This window comes from Solenopsis invicta, chromosome 9, assembly GCF_016802725.1.
Source record: "Solenopsis invicta isolate M01_SB chromosome 9, UNIL_Sinv_3.0, whole genome shotgun sequence".
NCBI lineage: Eukaryota > Metazoa > Arthropoda > Insecta > Hymenoptera > Formicidae > Solenopsis > Solenopsis invicta.
In genome coordinates this window covers 9,707,113-9,726,884 of record NC_052672.1, presented here as the reverse complement: position 1 = coordinate 9,726,884, position 19,772 = coordinate 9,707,113, and the positions used below count along the sequence as shown (strand labels likewise).

General features: G+C 42.4%; 2 protein-coding genes across 2 annotated transcripts in view; one reads left to right on the top strand and one right to left on the bottom strand.

Moving 5' to 3' along the window:
- The window catches only part of LOC105196166 (ankyrin repeat domain-containing protein SOWAHB), a 278,892-nt gene that overhangs the window by 119,179 nt on the left and 139,941 nt on the right, over positions 1–19,772 (top strand). The window contains exon 3 of the mRNA XM_011161939.3: positions 18,698–18,884. The gene's annotated coding sequence lies outside the window, so the exon portion shown is untranslated. The remainder of the gene's footprint in view (positions 1–18,697; positions 18,885–19,772) is intronic.
- The window catches only part of LOC105196167 (homeobox protein araucan), a 74,090-nt gene that overhangs the window by 52,906 nt on the left and 1,412 nt on the right, over positions 1–19,772 (bottom strand).

Below are 19,772 nucleotides of genomic sequence, written 5' to 3'. Positions count from 1 at the left end.
CCCCCGAAGAACGACCAACGAACGACCAACGAAATGTCAACCGTAAACCTCGCGAGGCAACACTAATTAACCCGACCGAAATAAACTGCTGCGCTCAACAGCGCTCCTCCATTCCCCTCTCACTCGCTCGTCGAACCTCTTCTTCTTTTGTGTTCGCGCAGACAGATTCTACAGCCCTTGGTGGATTCTTAAAAAAATATTATACTGAAGCAGCTTAAAATTCTTAATTGTCCTGTTATAAAAGACCGCAATCTACGACAAATCAAACGAAATAGTTTAGTTTTCGTGTACTGAAAAAAAGTTGTGTAATAATCAAGCCTGGATGATAGTCACTAAACTTTGGTAAAATGATTTCAATTGAATGTTTGGTTAATCTTTTTTCTACTATCCTGGATATTTCGTGTTCGATCGATCCTTGTTCGCACAAGTTTCTCGCAAGTTTGGTGGATTATTAAATTATATAATATGTTACATTTTATTTTCTAAAGTGAAGTTTGAACATTTGTTTTAGAAAGCTGAAAGTACACGTTTATGAATTTTTAGAGATTTTTTTGAACAATTTTAAATAGATGAAAAAAATGAACAAATTTGTTAATATAATTAAAATTTAGTAATACTTTAGTAAACAATTAGTTATTATATTTTGTTACTATTAAAATAATTATTAAATATTAATAAATACTTGGTTATGTTAAATAAACATTTAATTAAAATTATATCACCAAAGTTTGATTTATTATTATCAAACTTTCTTTTCCATGTTCTAATTTCACGCTCAAAATGATGATAATAACAAATATTAATGAATATGCATTGCACGTATGTCACATAATGAGTATCACGATGGAACCGATGGAAACGTCGTGTAGCCGAAAAGAGGGAAGATTTCATCAGTCACCGCGGGATTTTATCGACGCCGATATACCGTTCCGATGCGTGATTGTCCGGAGAAATAAATCGACGCTTTTTTGGCATAAGAGTAGGAAACATTGCTTTCAGTGCGGACGGTAGTACAAAGGGGCAAATCCGGATGACTCCCTTGTTCGCTTTCGTTCGCGCACTCTCGCCTCGAAACAGTCGAATCCGCGGGGTTTCCCCTATACCGCCCGCTGCCAGGCATTTCCATTTTATGCCGCACGAAAAAGGGACACGTCCACCCCTATACATAACGCAGTGATATCTACGAAAGTGCCTATGCCAGTTGCTATTTTATTTTTAAAAGATCATTGAAAGAATGTATAAAATGACCGAGCCTAGTCGATATTTGTCAATCTCTCTTAATAAAACTGTTGATTTCAAGTGTCTTAAGCAATGATATTGTGCAATATTCTTGATCGTCCGGAGGCTGCGTTTATTTTGCATTGTCGAAAGGAATATTATTGAGCACTTACGAATTGCTTAAGACACTTGAGATCAACAGTTATGTTAAGAACGGTTTTTAAATTAATTGTATAGAAATAAAGTAGCAAATTATTTATGACAGAGAACGATTCAAACGTGATAAAAATTATTTATGTGGTAATGAATAATATTTTAGTATTTTGCGACCAACGTTTGTGAAAATTTCGATACCTGAACATTACAGCGTAGCGTAATGCATATTCTATCGAAGGTTTGGAAAAGGAAGGTTTCCGCGTCATTGCGGCACGATACAACGCGACAGAGAGCGATCGACCGAATTCGGCTCGGGGGCAGAGTACCGTGGAGACATTGTTAGGCTTCGTCGATCCTAATTGTCGAGTGGTTTTCATTGAAAGCGCGGCGGCCCTTGGCGCGGATGTACGCGCGCGTGCATCGTCCCTCTATTCTTGTTCCCTGTGCAACCGCGCTGTTTATTGTCTCTGGCCGCGCGTTTTCGAGCGCTGCAACGTGCACGCCGTCCGATGCATCGAATAGTGTCGCGGGAGAGCGTCAATAGCGGCGCGATTATGGCGCGCGTGGGAAGAGAGAAAAAGGGAAAAGCGTCGGGAAAGGACGGCTGTGACGATATTGCACGAAAATACTACAAAGCACGCATTTAGTCGCTATCGCGGTATCGCAATTGTGACGCCATTATACAGCTATTATCCATTGTTTATGAATGCAGAAACATATCACACGCCTGTTACAAGCATCGCGATACACTCTGTATTCCTTGCAACATCAGCAGCATGACAGATTTTGCGATACGCCTCGTAGACAAAATAGTCGAACGAGTAACGTGACAGAATACAACAACAACAACAACAAAAAATGTTAAAATAAAAGATAACGCCAAAATTTGTCACGTCTAACTCAATTTCTTAATGAAATGTACATACACACGGGAAGAACGGTTTTGTAGAAATATAAAAAAAATTTCGCTAGATCTGAAAATATTTTTGTTGGACTCCCAAAATAATTATGTAGGACGCTCAATCTGGTTACAAGAGTGTCAACCTTTTGCAGCATTTACTTGAGCGTCCTACATAATTATTTTTAGTGTCCAACGAAATTATTTTCAGATCTGTCGTTAAATTTTTACACACTTTGACAAAATCGTTCTTTTCGTGTAACATTATAATGCCAATTCAGCTTCTCATTTTTCGTTGCAAGGCGAACGAACGGAAACGAGACAGCAGAAGTTGCAGGTAACAGGAGGCATTAGACTCCTCCGGAACGTCTGCATTTAATAATCTGCACTTTAACGGTTACATCAGGAAGTGCGCGAGTCATAAGGTTAATACCTTTCCTTATAAACATCGCATGGGGTTCACGCGAAACACGTACCGGAGAAGACGCTTCCGAAGGACGTTGCTTCTCAAGTAACCCTGCGCCTATGGCGTTATCAACAGCTCCGACGAGCACGCAGTCACCCTCGTGGCACATACGTTGCATGATAGTTTTCGCTCCCTTCCCCTGCACGCCTCGCCGCAGACCGCGCGCTCTTCCCCGGGCGGCCGCAATCAGGTGCAAAGCACCCAGCAGAGGTGCATCGCATGAGCAGCTCGCCGCGATGTGTTACGTGCCCATGGAAAATGAATAGATAATTATAACGCATCCATAATGCAGGGGGACAAGGCCGCACCTTCGACGAGCGCGAGGCCTCTTCTCGGAAGGACGACCGCGACGCGACGCGGCTGAAGAGAGAATTCGCGGTTCCAAGGTAAATCGCAGACGGCAGAAGAAGAAATGAGGGAAAGGGAAAGAGGAAAACGGGAGACAGAGAGGTAGAGAAAAGAACTCAAATCGCACGGCACTCATTGAAATTCATTTGCGACCGCCTTTCGTCTTCGCTCCTCCTTTTACCTTAGCATCTCTCTAGTTCGTTTATGTGCTTGCGCGCACACGGATGTGCGAGGTATTCGAGGCACGACGCGCCGGCGAACTGCGCGTACACGTACTGCGAGGAACACGGACGCGTATACACGCGCGCGAACACGCGCATTCTGTAATTGCGTTTTATTGCGCGTTACAGCGATCAGAATTAGAGAGCGATCAAGACTCCTCGTACGAAAACGGTAGTCGTAACAATATCTCTCGGCACCGCTGCCAGGAAGATTACGCCTCGGCTGACCGCCATGTGCGCACGGCGCAGTAATGGACTTAAAACGTAATAATTTAAGGAGATATAGCGCATGCAAAAGGAGAAAACGTAGCGTAGTAGGTAAAGCATCGCGGAATTATGATCCGCGAATTGCGGATGGGATTTTTCCGTGTTTTCTGATAACATAGAGATCATTGCTAAGTGCTAAATTGCTACCGTTGGATAATTTATCTTTATCGATTGCTAAGTGTTGTTTATTGTAGTCTCCACAATTAAAAATGAGTTTTTTTTTCAATCTCGTAAACTGTTGTGCATTAAAAATGCTACTTTGCATTTATATACTCTTCAAAATTGGTGAAATGATTTAAATGTTTGATTAATATAATCAAGTATTTAATGATATTTAATGATCAATCGATTACTAAACTACGGGGTTACTAAATATTACTAAAGGTTTAGTAATATTAACCGAACGTTTTAGAATGTATGTGTCATGTGTTAAAACATTGCCAAAAATATAAAAATTTTATAGAATATTTTAGTATTACGTTTGAGTATCTATGTAAAATTTATAGACAATTTACTTGGTTTATTTAATTATTTATTTACTCTTAAAATCATTTTGCATTACTTATTTGCAAATTTAATGGAGAGATGGCATTACCAATTAAATCGAAATGTTTACATACACTAATAAAACTCTAGAAATATTTACTTGTTTAAAAATTATTTATTTCAAATTGCAGAAAAAATATAGTAATTTTTGTTGCAAAACTATTATAAATTAAATCTTTCATTGCATTCTTCCTTGCTTCTAATTTCAGGGTCAAAATTCGGGCATTTGCGACCGAAATTTTTTGTTGTTGATTAGGAAAAAGGAATAAATCTATATAGAGTAGCCTTTAGTTTTTAATTTCGGTAACTTTTAACTGGTATTGTATAACCAAACGTTTAATTGAAATTATTTCTTCAAAACTTAATAATTATTATCTAGGCTTGATTATTATTAAAGTTAGATTCAGACACTTTTTCATTGTACGATAGAAGAAATTGAAAGAAATGCGTAAGACGATTAAAAAAAAATTGTCTCTCTCTTTCTCTTTCACAGAAAATGCCTCAGGTCACATTCGTTAAATTTACAATCACTTTGTGGAAATGTAATACATTTTCGTAGAGTCCGCCTTCGTACTTCGGCCGCTTTGCTCGCGGCAGTGCAGGTCAGAGTGCAACGATTTTCCATAAAGCAGATTGCACGAGATTCCGGGAGCCTCGCGTGGTTGCGATGTGTTGTGTACATACGTGCACGATTCTGCCATCCTGCAATTGTATGCAACAAAGTCGAAGCGGCGCGGCGGTAGCGGCGGCGTTGCATCGGACGCGCTGGGTCGGGCGAGTCGCGGCGAATGGGGATAATGATCGACGGAAGTGTTCGTGCTAAAATATGCAGATCCAGCTAAAATTACCGGAGAAGTACCACCTAGCCGACTCGACCGGCCGCCGTGCGAGAGGGAGACGAGACCATTGGTGTGCATCGTGTGCTCGCGACTCGGCCTCGGATCGGCCTGGCCCTACTCTACGTAAATGCAACTATATGCATGCCGCGCCGCTCGAGCGTGGGCGATGGTCGATGGCGATGATGATTATTTCTTGACGTACCTTCGTTTGTTCCCGAAGATGGATATAGAAAGCTGCAGCGAAGGGAGTTTGATGGTTTCACGATGTAAACCAATCATACACGGAAAGAACGAAGTGTAATCTAGTTTTGTTGAAGTATCTAAAAATTTTGTTAGATATATTTTAATCTTGAAAAGAATTTGCGCCATCAAATTAATGATGTAAGTACGATGAGCAATGCTGCACAAGGTAATTTGATAGCAATCAGCATCCTATGTATAATAATCGTACATAACTTAATAAATTTATTTTTGAATATGCATCTAGCTCAATTTTTAAATACTTTTGCAAAACTACTTATTATAACGTATCTTTTTTTTGGTTTTTAATAAATGATTATATCATGTGTTTCGCGAAAGTATTGCGATATAACAGACGCTACAAGATAGAGAGGTATATAGAGTTCAAATATATTTAAAATTCGGACTGTCTTAAATTCGCGTATGAATTAAAAAGGTGCTTTAATTCTTTAAAAAAACTCCAAAGTTAGAGAGATTAGGAACGAAAATAATTTTAATCGCACACACGCAATGTTATAAAATTAGCTATTTTACATAACTCACACGAGATGTGCATACACCGGATGAATTACGTTAAGATTTGTTTATGCATTGCTTGAAAAATTAGCATACTCGATTATAGTCTAATTAAGAATAGCTCCGCCTCATTATATTCTAGCCGGTACGTAGGAAACGTTAATTCGAACGGTAGAAACGTTCAAGCAGGAACGTCGCCAGCGTCTTACGTATGCATAGTGGCTTGTCACAGGAACCAATTAACTTCTTTACAAGAAACGACCATTACCTCAGAATGCGTTAAAATGACCGGTGAGAGCAAGGAAATCGCAATGTCAACGGTAAAACCGACGATTGCTTAACAAGCACCGCGGCGATTTCCCAACTCTTAACAGCGATTATGGTAACAGGAAAAGATCCGCGAAGAAATTTAATGAATCGTCCTAATCCGCCGACATTTGTTATCGTTTATAAATAAATACCCCTCCCCCCCTTCCGCCGAAGAAAGTTTAAGTAATAATTTCTGAAAGCATGTACCGTTTGTCGGAATTTTTTAGTAAGAATTTAAATTTCTCTTCCAATCTTAAGGTAATGTTCTTTCGTTTGGTTACACTCCGTGTAATTTACATCGAGATCCAATTACATGTGAGTCTCTAAAGGGTGATCGACTACGGCTATCGCCACGCAGCCGGCAATGGCCGGTTGACGAGAGAGAGAGAGAGAGAGAGAGAGAGAGATTTATCTAACAAATCTCCTCTCTTCTCTTCTCTCTCTTTCTCTCTCTGTTTTACGATAACGGAAACGTAACAATTTATCGCGACGTCGTGATCGTAGCTCGCGATCGTAAATGATACACGCTCGCGCGTAAACGCAAGAGCGTTACGGGGCGTTACTTTTGCAAAAAAGAAATCGCCGCGGCGGTCGGGTATCTCGTGTCTTTATACGCGTTACAAACTATATGTATAACATGGCGAACGAGGAGTGCACGCCTACTATAATCTGTTAACAAATATCCAAGGCGGACTGTTAACATACATTTACGATGATTTATCTTGTCGATGTTCGGACATTATGCGCTCGTTCCGAATATACACGCGCGTACAATATCGGATTGCACCGAGCGAATTATCGGACAGGAGCGCGGCAAGGGAGACAATTTTTCTACAAAAGCAGCCATTTAATGCTGAGAGAACTCTGTTAGCATTGTTCAGAAGCATTAGAGATAAGTATATATACTACTTTGAAAAAGAGCTTATTAAGTCTTCAACTTATCGCCGCAATATCAAATACGATGTTTATAAAATGGCATGTAAAGTGAAGCTTTATTTTTTCTTTACATTTGCGGGAAATGGAAATTACGCGTAGATAAACAGCTACAAGGGTACGCACTAATGCGTAACTGCAATGAAATGGTATTCCTAACAAGCTTAGATATGGAGTATCAGAAAGGTTTTTCCATCCAGCTGTAAAACTATGTTATGAGCATATACGAGAATGGCGGACGCAATCCGCTCTCGCAGGCTAACGGTTGAAAATTGTCACGTTCAAATAGGCCTGCAGTCGTGGTCCGATCGACGAGAGAAGAGCGGCATGATGGATGGCCGCAGAACGCTTTTATCAGTCGTTTAAGCGCGATCGTGCCTCGATTGTCGACGAGCACGGGTCGGCATTCACAATTTCGCAACGCGCGCGCGAATATTGTTTGTCAATGAGATATCCTGAAATGTTCCCAGAGAGTACCTCTGCAATGATCATCCGTCACTGACGGAGCCGCGCCTCGCGCGTGAGCGAAATTGCGACGACTCCGACGTGCGAATATCGAGACTCATGCCGTGGAATCGCACGATAATATGGGGGAGGGGATAATTATGCGTCTCTAAAAGCGATGCGATCTCTCGAAGGAAATTATGAGGCCGTGAACATCTCTGATATCGTATTATACTTAGCTGAGTTTCTTGATGATGCAAAAATTTCACTTTGAAATTTTAAGGAGGTACGACCGAAAAATCAAAATACTTCAATCTATTTAATAAATGTTATACGGAATATTATTTAAAGTGAAACTATTCTATATTAAAGCTTCAAATCGATTGGCTGTACAGTTTCTAAGGAAATAAAAGTTTAAATTGGAATTTTATAAAAGATATATCTTACGTTAGGTTTTTGAAATGCTTCGATGTATACAAAAATTATATGAATTAAAGCAAACCTTTTTGCACGTCCTTGCAAAAGTTCAACCTACTCGTTCTATTCATCAGGTACTCAGTTCTTTCGTGTATAAATAAAAAGCTGAAATGCTTATAAACTAAAATGACCTTTTATGAACTAAAAAAATATAAAAAAATTGAAAATTTGTTAAATTTGCAATATTTGTTAAAAGAGGATATAAAAAATTGTTACAAAAATATTTAAAAACTAAGCTGTTGTAAGATTTCAAGTGTAGATAAATATTGAAACGCAAGTTAGCTGTCTAATTGTACAGTCACGTCCGACATTTTTAAAACTAAGAATATGCAATAAGAATCTCATTAAAAGTCTTATTAACAGTTATCAGAAACATTACGTTAATTTAATTTAATTTTACGCACTTAAAACCACTGTGATTCCATGAAATCCATTATATGCTAAAATTTGTTAAAAAGTTGTTACATTCTCAATAATATAAGTTACTCTTTGTTAAAATCGATCATTCTTAAGAACCGAATGTTATTAATGGAAAAAAGTGGAATAATTTATATGTTATAAAAAAATTGGAGTTGAAATATTATCTTGTACATTTATTCTTTACTTTCGTATCTCTACAATGTATAAACAATCTATACAATCGCTAATAGACAGATAGTACAGATCGCTAATAGTACAGATTAGCGTTAAATCCTTCAGCTTTATCGAGAGTAAGTCATACCTCTCGCTCGAGATCACTCGCGTGCCCGATAACTTAACGATCTCTAAGAATACGTGCTCCGGAAACGATATACGGATACACCTGATCAATGCGCGACGTAACCAGCCATAAGTGCATGTCATTAACGATCGTTCATTTTTCATCGGGGTACGTATATTCACGGGAACGCGTGTGCCCGCGTCAAGCCGGTGTATATACATTTCTGATGAGAGATCGGCGACCAGCCCGTTGCGTTGTCGAATATCGGCACATCCTGTACACACATTAACCGGCCGATATATATACGAAGGCCTTTTAGCCAACTCGCGAGCGGGAATAATAATTTCGAGTGCTCCTCTCGAAGATAGATACGGACACGAAGATGGCGAGGGGGGACGTATATCGGGGGGCCCCGGACGTTTAAACGAAGACAGAGGCGACGAACCGAAGAGATAAACAGTGAAAGAGGACGGGCGGAGGAACGAGAAAGAAAGAGAGGGGGGAAGGGAAAGAGGGGTTTGAGATATACGTTACAGGTGAGAGCGCGAGTATCGCGTGCTGCAAACGAGCCGGCAGCTGCCCGCTTCTGGCTACACGGTCCCAGGTATTAATATGCGACTGACCGAGTGGGACCGATGCTTTTGCTGCAGAGTAAACCGCCGGGCCGGTCGTATTACGTCACGTCAGCCGTACACAACCCTGCCGCTGCCGATTCGCGCATCTTTTCGTCTTTTCCCGTGCATCCTGCGCCTACGTCAATCTGCCGCATCGCTGAATTGTTAAATTACAGTTTACATTACGCACATTCTGCCCGACGTGAAAGAAGAGAGAGAAAGAGAGATGACGACGACGAGACGGTCGTATGAACGTCGGTCGCGTCGCTCGTCTGAACTGTTATAATTTACCGCGCTCCCCTTTCGGATAATTATTTTTAGTCGAGTTATATGCACGAGTAGCGTGAAACTCCGCCGCGACGGAGGAAGGAATTAAACGATTTTATTTATTTTATGTCGGGAGTCGTTGCTTCATGAATATCGGTCTTACACGCGAGGATTTTGAAAAGCGGCATGCGGCGACGGGCGTATGGAACGTCGGGAGGTTGACTGACATGTTACCGTCTACCGCACTAATATTAAACTATCATCGTGGAAGGCCCGCGGTCGCTTCTTTTCGGTTTCTTTAGCTCGTGCTCACGTGCATGTGAGCGACGGGTCACGTGAGGGGCCCCGCCGGCGAGTATATGTTGATTTACGCCGATCGTGAGGCTCCCGATATACTTTGTCGAGAAGAGAGGTGTATTAAGCGTGCGAGAGAGCCCGGTGTTCCCTCCCTCCCGTCATTAGAGTTCCTCAAGAATGAGTGCTTTTTCATTTTCATGCGCTGCCCGCCGGCGAAGAGAGCCGGGGCCCCTGTCTAGTCCCGCGGCATATAGTCGGAACATCGGACCCTCGTTCCAAGCGAAATGCCCCTCGTACTTGTGTCTCGATATTACGATGACACGGTATACCACCAGCCGCATTTTTCCAAGATCTTCGTGTCAAAAGTAACAGGGTAACTCCGGTATTTACGCCGCTAAAGTCAGAAAATTTAGAAGGAGTGGAGATATTTTGCTGCAATCACTCTGTTAAATGCCCTTATTGTGTTATAATTCTTTTACTATTAATATTGATGAAACCATTGTGAGTTGAAATTAATTTGTCAATGTTATGAGTGGCGCAGCGATGTATTACAATTTGCGTAAAATGATTGCTCTCTGTAGGAAATGTAAAAGGTTTATTGATTGTTTCATAGTACATAAGTGCGGAGAGATAGTAAAGGATGGAGTACAGGAAAGTACAAGTGCTTAGCTCTTGTATTCTTTGTTTAATTTGATTGTTCCGCTCATAAGCGGCCATGAATCACACCACTTTCGATGTACAACAAAAAATGCAAAGTTTTTTTAAAGTTTTTTTTTTCAAAAATAAGAAAACAAATATTTCGTACTTTTAGTTTTTTTTATAGTAGTAAAAGTATATATTATATAAAGTTTTTATTGCTATAATTTATTTTTTTTAAACATAATAATGCTTGATAAATCAAGTTTTTGATCGGTGCGGCATATATACCAGAGTTACTCTAATCAAATGAATGCCTATACAATAAAATGACACAATGATTTGTTTGTATATTGGAGTAAAAATGCAAATAATAAAATACATTATTGTAAACACCATGGGAAACACACTCGAACGATTAATATAATCACCCTAACGTTCCGCAGATGAGGCGGTATTGGGAGGCAGAATGGTGCACACAATCTGACATAACTGTATGAACGGCGGATGCGAACATGACAATATATTAGACATTGAAATTTGAATACCACAATAATTTAAAGGAGACGACGCCAGAAAGCTTGCAGAATTCGAACGGAAAGTATATTGCTGAAAATGCGCATTGACATTCACAATTTTGTAACTTCTCAGATTTTGGTTTGTAATTCGTTAAATTCATTATATCGTGTGATTTTATTTTTAAATTTGTCTCACTTTTAAATTTGACACTAAAGATGATCCAAAACTGGAGGGTTGAAACGTTTGTCTTTGTTGAAATGCACGTAAAGAATATTTATACTTTATCGAGAGAAATATATATAAATATCATTAGCACGAACACCAGCTTGGCTTGCATGCTTGTTTTAATTTGATTGTTATTAAAGTAACACAAGTTGTTGAAACAGCATCGTTCTTTACTGCGCGTTGCGCTACTTCGCGACGCGTGCAGTTAATGCAGTTAATCAGCTTTCCAGCGTTCCCCCGGCGCAATTTGTCCTAAACGCATATCGTTGAATCACGTCAGGGAAATTACGTATCCCTCGTGTGCGTTAGCGGAAAATCCGCCGTTAGTGAAGACCTCACTCATGTACGACACCGCAAAGATGCCGCGTCACGACTTCCTTATCGGACCAATGGATCCGGCCAGGTGGTGGCGGCCGGGCGCACCAAGGGAAACGAGAAGCGCGGAAGCGGGCGGAAAAGAAGCGCGGTTAGCTGAATTAAAAGAACGACTTGTCGGTTAGTTGACTCTCCGGCTCATAGTTTTTCTCCCTCCGTGAGAACGCAGAGAGGAGCGAGGAGAAAAAGAGAACGAGAGAGAAGGAAGAAGCAATCTGTTTTCAGCGCGGGATAACTCCGCAGCCTTCTTCGCTTCTCTTCCCCTGGTCGGTCCCCAGCCTACATCTACCTTTCATCCCCCTTTTTCATTCCCCATTGCGGGGTTACGGAGCACGGCTCGGTAACCTCCCACCGACGACGCTTCTCTATCGCCGCCACCACCACCACCATCACCGCCACTGCCACCGTAGCGGGCGTAAAAAGCACATCCGAATTGAATCATTGCTGAATAAGCGGGAAAGTGGCTGCGCCGGGTGGAAGGAAATCGGGAAGAGCGGCTAACCCCCGAGTGTAGCGAAGGGTCGTTTTCCATCCGACTCATTGGTACACCTCTTCCCTCGTGTCGAACGCGCCTCTCCTCTTCCCTATCTCCCTTCGAGCATCGCAGAAGCACTTTAACCGCGCTCTCTTCTTCGTCTATTCTTTTCGCTCCACCCCACGCGGAATTCGGACTTTAGGAAATTTGTTCTTCTGCAAATTGAGAACCTAAGAACCTTGAAGTTATTCAAACATGGAGGAAAAATTGCTTTAAATTTTGACCGCCGCCGCGTGCGTTTATGTTTTATTGTTAAATAAAACGAGAATTATCGTAAGACATTTTACACGTTTCAATTTAGAGAAGCGTATACCCGCGCAAACGCGTTGTCATTGCTCGTTTCTCTAATCACACACGGGGGACTCGTACGGGGTTGTACGATACCTCGCGAAAACTTCAGGAAAATTAGTTACTGCCGGAAGATACTTCGCTCGACAATGGCTCAGCCCCCCCTGGAGTAGTGAAGAGGTCGGACCGCTAACTGTTGCGTCGAAACCTGTGCGGTGTTACCCGGCTAATAAAGTAACCTACACGAGACGATGAAAGAAACGAGAATCCGCAACGTATATATACGTACATACAGCCATACGCTGTACTTCGCCATCGCTGGAATAAAGGCAGCGAAGATTGTGCTTTATACACCCTCGCACACCTACTCGCACTCGCATTAACGTGCGTCGAGATAAACCCACCCTTGTAGCGAAGCGTGTCGCTCAGTCGAGGGTTGTTCAATTAGGGCGAATTCGTCCTCTCTCTTTCTAGCGAAAGCCAACTCGCCGTTTACATTGAGGACGAAAACTTTCGACGAGAACATCGTCTGCAAGGGTGCGTACTTTGAAAACGCGGCCGTACGATTTTCGTCCCCTATCTTACATGAACTTGGGATCGAAAATACAGTCGTTGATTGATAAAAGCGCTTTTGATTGTTAAGAATGTAACAGTTCTTGATATTAGAGACTTTCTAAGAAATTGGCCAAAAAAGCGCGTCATTTATTCTTTAAAATCTTGCGAGAGTGAAAGATATATATTCACTAGCTCTTTATCAATTCTCTTCTATATTTTTTTTTCTCTTTTTTTGTCTTTGGAGTTGACAAAACATGGCGGACCAATCAAAAATAATCTTCTTATGACTAGTCTCTGATCAGAGAATCTCTAATTGACACTGTCTTGATTGATCAAAAAAGATTAATGTTATGTTACATTGGATAATTGTTTTGATTAAATATATATCTTCAATAAGTATAGAAATTGTCAATACGATTATTTCCACGTCCCTACACAGAAAAAAGATTATTATCAAATCAACAATCGTATTCTCATAATACTATAAGCAAGCAATCTTCTTGAGTTTGACAATCTTAAACAGACATGTATATTAATTGTTTAAGATAATCGTCAATTGTTTCCATAAACTGATGAAGACTAAAAAGTTGATTCTGTAATCTTAACTATGTCGTTATGGTATCGTTGCGCTGCTATTACGTGATACAAGAAATATGCACAACGTTACTGTAACAACATTGTTAAGGTTACAGAATCTATCCCTAAGTCGAAACGTACTAATGTAAAATTAAAGGAGAATAAAAAACTACCTAATCTAGTTGTTGTGCTTGTAAATTGGCCGCTTTCTATTTACATTTTGCATTACAAGAATAACGAGCGATGCAACATATACTTTTTTTAAACAGATACAACTTGCTTACATGAAGACATTTTTTTATATGAAGAATTTTGTTTCTCTCGAGAAGATTTTATAATTTTGCTTATATATATGTATATAAGAATATGATTGTTGATTTAATACTAATTTTGTTTCTGTGTACGGATAATAAATGTGTGAATCGTTAAGAAATATGTTTCAACGTGGTGCTTATAAATATTTTAACCAGAGGAATGGACGACTATAGAATCGCTGGTGAAGTCATGATTCTATAGGGGCGCAAAAAATATTTTTATTGCGGCCGGTGTATCGCCGTTGAAAGCAGCTATTCGAAAGCGATGGTTCTTTACGGTCCGCCGAATTTATTCTCGCGTGAGAGGGAGCCGCCGCGGTCTACTGGTGACACAAAAGAAAAGCTTCTCTCGTGCGCCACGTCTATAATCCAGCAATCCTTGTTCTTGGCCGCGTGATTACTTCCGTTACGAAACGGCGAGCGCCTTTAAACGTATCGGGCCGTTTCATCGGCCGCGGCGGATCCCCGCCGATATAGGCGGCGGAACTTGACGGAGCATGGCGGTTGCTCGCGGAAAAAAAGGTATGCCTATAAGTATACCGTTTTTTTAATCTCGCCTATACGAGACCCTCTTGCGAATACTCGATACAATCTTTTCAGCAACAAGTGGTCGATTGTTTCCTTTGCCCTCTCTCGCGCACTCGGGGGGCTTCCGTCGACTCGGACGTTTTCGAATTCCCAGAAGATTGCCGAAGGACTCGAAGCCACTCTCAGCGTTCTGACATGGAGAATTATTGTGCTGACGTTAGGATAACGGGATAGAGTAACGGGGCGAGATTCGAGCTTCTGATCGCTTGAATCACAAAGATATGGCTTTATAAATATTTCGTTCGGAATCATGCATTTCGTAAAAGGTAGGATATTATTCAATTGATCCTCCGGCTGTGGAACCGGTTGAGACATAAACGTGCTGCAGCTTTGCCTTTGAACAAAGGTGATAGGTAACGTTATTTCATCTTGTTGGTATGAACCGCCAAATTGCAACACTACGTCATCTACTGAAGATGACTTAAGTCGAAACGTCTGGTTTATACTTGCGAAATGATCGTGTAAATTTCGAAATAATTAAAGATTTTGTCGTAAGTTAAGCCAATCAATTTAGTTTCGCGTTGACCGCTTTGACTCCTACTCGCCCGAATTTTTCTTTGGTATTAATTGGTTGCAATCGTGGGAGCCCTCCTTCGAAAGTATTAACTTTCGACCTTCGAACACAATCATTATTCACACCCCTGGCTAATGTATCGCTGTTGCGGTGATGTATCGGAGATGAGCGACGGGTCGGAGAGAAAATACGGGCGCCGACGTGGCCTGTAACCGTAACCATTAGGGTACGGTGAGTTCGTCGTGCTCGACGGCGACATTGCGCCCCTGCACGTGTCCGGTCGATGCGGGACGCACGTGTCACGTGTGTTCCGAGGAAGGTTCGCATTCGGCGGGCTTGCGAATGACTGCAGGGATCAAGCGACAACGAGGAGGACGACGATGACGACGGCGGCGGCGACGGCGAAGGGGGACGGCGACGGAAGGACGTCGTCGTTCTGGCTGGAAGCAGGAAGGGTGGCGACAAGTGCTTACACAACAAGTGCGTATCCCGCGCGCGACGAAGTGCGACAAAAGTGCGGAATGCACGGTCGTGTGAACCGTGCAACGCGTCGCTTCGGAAAAGGCGATGTCATCGAACTGGGTTCTCAAGAGAGCAGCCCAGGCGTTCACAGTCGGGTGACACATTTCTCTCCCCGTATAATAGCGCGAAGGCCTTCTCTCCGCCGCGTGAGATATTAAATCGCAGATACGCAGCATAATCTGATGGGAGGTTTAGCACGAGATTGTGTTGTCTTGTGTTGCTGAATTGAGTGCGAAAATGCAATTCAAATCAGCTGATTTCGGAAAACAGATTCGCCTTCCTATGACGCGGTTGTTATAATTAACAAACAGATGTTACATTTTCCATATTATTAGATTTTAATAATGCGCTTTGTATAGCTGTGAAAATTACCGCGCCGTCGTTAGAATAAAATTAATGACGTAATCGTATCTATACGTATACAAAGCGTGTGTTCGGAATATAATAGAATATAATTAGCAAGCGTGCGGGTAATATTCATTAATACGAAATTAACGGGCGCCCTAAGAAAACAAGGTGGTAGAGCGCAACGCCACAATTATCACGTCATTATATGCAAATAGTTTTTAGCGCCGCATATCGGTCCGCCGAATATTATTTCCCACGGCCGTGATTGGCAGTCCCCGAGCGATTGCGCGAGTAGTCAGGAACATAAAAAAGGTGTCCGAACAATCGTCGCCATGCACCGAGCGCATTCGAGCCGTTGGAATTTAGTCGTAACACGCGACTTACATCAATTACATCGAGAGGGTGAGAGGAGGAGGGGGGGGGTAGAGGGAGAACGGGGAGAAGAGACTTATGCCGTCTATTCTCTTTCTCTCCGCCACACGAATTAAAATTCCTTTAAAGTACGGATACGATGCTTCGCAAATCGTTCATGGCTGCGTATACCGCGCCTCGTATCGACGCTTCGCTCGTCCGACACGAACGTGCCGGGCAAGCCACATGCTCCCGTAGCTTTGATTCTCTCGTCCCGGTCGTCTGCGTTCTTCCTCACCGTAGAACGGGGCAATTCGGAAGCAGGACAAGCGACGCCGTTATCGGCGTCGAATCGGCCGAGTTCTCTCACGGAGCGCGTACGTGCTCGCGTATATACCTCGGGAGTCGGGAGTCCGCTCGTGTTCGCGCCACCTCGGAATTCACGATTTTTGGTGTGAACGGACGCTCCCGAGTGTTCGGGCCACCGAACACGATGGAATGTCGCGTGCCACCGGGTCCGGGGCCCGCGGGTTCAAGCTACGTCGATCTATGAGTGCGTGTCGTGTGAACCGTCCGTCGTGCAGAAGAAGATGGGAGGAAACGCGCGCGAGAGGAAGAGAGGTAGCGGCGAGCGTATACGTCGGAGGAATACGAAAATCGATGGTCGATCGGCGCTCTCGAGCGCCTGCGTTTCTTTACACGATAATAAGACCAGACGGGCCTCAAGCTGGGCCCATCCGTCCGTCCGTCCGTCCGCCCGCCCGCCGTGGGAAACTCATACGTGAGTCGAGCGTGATGCTCACGATCATCCGCCCCGCGAAACCAGATTTCGAGACGACGAAGCCCCCGAAGCTCTCGCGGCGCAGGTGCGATTCGATTAGCAGCCTATATTTCGGCGCGCCGACATTTTTCAGTGCCGCAGCTGGGATGCGCCGTGCGCGCATTTGTCACGTGTTGGACACGACGCGAGGGATGGTCCCCCGCCGTATTTTAATTGGACCGATCGCTTACTTTAATCCTTTTCGGCGCGAAGACGCCATCGCGTTTTCGTGTCTCGTTTTAACAAGGTACACCGGCCGCAGTCGCCGATTGCGCGATCGTGTGTCGTTGTGACACGGCCATGGACATTGCCAAACGGAAAGTGCTCTCGATTATAAAATTAACGCGATCCACGAGTGTATATTTTCCCCCCTGAAAGCATTCAGTCTGTACGTTTGAATGAAACTAATATTTAATCCAAATATCATGCAATCATTGATTTCTCATCACTACACTGAGAAGAAGATACTTGAAAGTTTATTTATTTAAACATAAATTTGTTTCACTGAAACAAATCTTGAATTAAATACAGCAAAATAAAATTTTATTCCATCGAATAATCTGATTAATAAGAAAAGTGAGATATATTTCACAGAAATGCATATTTTGTCATAACAATTAATTTCTTTTATAACCGATAAATATCAAAGAAGAAACGTCACATTTGCTTGTTAATATTTCAATTTTTTTCTCGCAGTGCAACTTTGCTGGCCGCGTTAGTGCTATTCTAACGACTCGTTTTCTAGATGCAGCTTATGGAAATGCAGAACAGAAAAAAATTAGTATTAAATGAATAATTCATTGTTCATCTATGAGCAAGGATATAAAATCCTCTTGAAAGAATTTGATAATCTTAAACAGATACATAATTTGCTTACATAAAGAATCAAAAGTTCTTCATGCAAGCAAATTATGTCTGTTTAAGATTATCAAATTCTTTCAAGAGGATTTTATATTCTTGCTCATACACGAAAGAATGAATTGTGTAATATTAATTTTTTTCTGTACATGCACTGTTAAAGGTATCATGAAATTCAATGCACTTTTAAATTACATGCAATACACATTAAATTTAACGTATGTATATATAAAAAGCATGCGCGTGAAATTTAGTATACTTTTGATAATGTTAAGTTTACATTAAATGTACGTTAAACGTTTTGATGTGTTTGCTTGAAATTTGCTTCCGTTACGTTGCATTAATTTTTTACAGAGCGGTACATTGTCAACGTTTGACATCTTATAAAGTAAAAAGACGTAGCACGCACACACAGTCGAGATACTTTTACGAAAGTCTAGATAAAGTTAATTAAAATATATTTCAGTATAAAAAAAAAATGTTTTCTAGAGCGATAAGATTCTCTGTTCTGATTTTACTGAATGGCGGTACGACGCGCGATATATTACGACAGTAATTGTCATCGTGTGCGTGATGGATTATAGTTGATCGCGTCTCGGGATTCACGCGTGTACACGCACACGAGACGGCGGAAGGAAGGATGCCAGGAAGGGCGACCTGTATCGAAGGTGAATCTGAGCACCGATCGGGGGGCAGCGAAGGTGCAGGTGCCTCTATAGAAACCGACGACGAACGAACGAACGAACGAACGAACGAAACGGTAGGGACGGGAAGGGGCGTAAAGGAAGCGGAGGCAAACGGGCCCGGGCCCTGCACGCGCCTCTGACGCGCCGATGCCACCGATATCTTCTTCTTAAACTTTCCTATCCGCTCATTCATGCCCAACTAAATGCCTATAATTTCGGGTATGATTACAGGGCACCGTAACCAACGCCCCGTGGACTCATGCTGCCCCGCCAAAAGAGAGAGAAAGAGAGAGAAGGGCAGGGAGAGAGCTCGTTATGCAAGGGGACCCGACGAAATTGAAACGGAACGAGCCGGGGTCCCTCGGTTCGTCGATCGTTTGAGGACGATTCTTTCCCTGCGCCTCGTCCCTTCGCCCAGGTAACGTATATATAATAACATATAAATCCCCCTCCTCCCCCTATTTCTCTGGCCCTGGTTCAGCGCCAATCGGACCGATGACAGGTGGTCCCGCGTGATTATTACTAATTTGCTGTAGGCTTAAGCAAACAGAGAGATTGCCACGACTATCCAGGTGCCTTCTACCTCGGTGCAGCCTACTGGAATGCCGACGCGTTCTCGCGGTTCGGCCGCCTCGGCCTCTCGTGAGAGCCCCAATTCAGGGGTCTTTTAATTGCGATCCGACATACGGGGTGTAACCGAGACACAGTTTACGAATTTAAGAGTGTATTTCTCACGTTTGCCTAACGGGACAAAAAGATGCTAAGCGCGTGATTATATGTAAAGAGAGATCCTTCATAAACCTACTAAAGCCTCGAGAGTCTCCGTTTCTGAATTATATATATTATCTTTCATTCCTGAAAAAAGGGATAAAAACGTTGACGGAAGAAAATACAAGTTTATAGCACAGTGCCCGTGTCATTAAATCATTAAACCATATACAATCGCCGCGGCATCGCCGTGGTGGTCGTCGGAAAATTGAAGGATAAAGGCTCCTTCGTCGAAGTGAATCAAAATGGCGCCCGATAATAGTGATGTATTATAATTGGCGTGCTAAGGAAGTCTTACGGAAGCTACGGGGACGCGATCGCCAAGAGCGGCGTAATTAAATATACGTTCCTCGAGCCTCGTGTGTGACGTACGTGCCGCGATCGTTTTCACGGAATGAAATCAGCGCGCCTCGCCGTATCATTATGATAATGATTTCCACACCGGAATCCCCTGGTCGCGCGTTTTATTAAAAGAGCTATCTGACGCAAATGCTGTCGGCCCTCCGGCCGTGCCGGATAAATAAGTTCCTCCCGAGCG